Raw genomic sequence first — 1165 nt, forward strand, 5'->3', positions numbered from 1 at the left:
GTGGACTAAGGCAATTGTATATAATGTGTTACAAATTCAGTACAAAGTTGGACATATGGTAGATTCATTTCTCTTCATAGCCATTAAATGCTGTTGCATGGTATTAACTGCTTCATAAAATTAGCATTACAAAGTTGCTACGAGTTCTCTCTGTCGTTCACAGCACATGTGCATCAATTAGGTGGCCATGGTGATGCCTATGCGTGGCTCTTGCCCGATGGTACGGGTAAGCGTTCCATGCATGCTTCACTATATGTCACATTGTGTTGCAGTTGACATCAAACACGCTTTGTGACAATCTCGCTGTCCTTAAGTAGGGGGTTTTACCCTAGGGTTTGTGGACAAACGAAACTTGACTAACTAGGACATGTACAACAATTGTATAAGTTTGAAATAGAAGGCACAAGCATAGGTTCTTTTTTGACGTGTTGAAAAGCCTTAGTATCATTTGGCCAATGTTTGTTTGAATGGTCTGTAACAGTAGGCTATACTTTCCATAGACGGTCACTATGTGCTAATGGAGTGACATAAGAAGTGTCATTAACGTTGAACTTTAAGGTATCCTCTTGCCAATATGGAATTGCTTTGTAAGTCTGCATCCAGGGAACACGTAGGATGGCAGCTTCATTAAGATATGTATTTACCATGACATGAAATTGATGTAGACATTGATGTTTGTCAATTTCGATTGATAAATTGGCTTGACCTAAGTTGCCATCATGTCTCAATTTGTAGATTTAATCTCTATTTGATTTGTTATTAAAGGTACATCTATCATCTCATCGGCTCCATTTATTTTGTTTTATATTGGCCCTTCACATGGTATTTCTTTAGGCACTCTCGTTAAAATCCAGCTTCCTTGCAATTGATTTATGCTCACCTCTTTTTGTATTGGTTGGGTGTGCTCCTTTAGAAAAAATAAATAAAAAATTGGATGACTACTAAAAGAAATGTACATGGTTGAACAATTCCTCAACTATATACAAAGGCTAGAAGTCTGCTGTTGGACATGGACATCAAAAGCCCATAACCAAGATTGCAAAGCAATCATGCTAGATGATTGAGCAATCTATGTGGACACCAAGATGCCATCCTTTCAGACCTGTGCATTTTCCACTTAAATGATCTCAAAAGTGGTGAGCAAAGAAACATTCCAAAGATGCCA

This window comes from Adiantum capillus-veneris, chromosome 27, assembly GCF_014529385.1.
Source record: "Adiantum capillus-veneris isolate H3 chromosome 27, ASM1452938v2, whole genome shotgun sequence".
NCBI lineage: Eukaryota > Viridiplantae > Streptophyta > Polypodiopsida > Polypodiales > Pteridaceae > Adiantum > Adiantum capillus-veneris.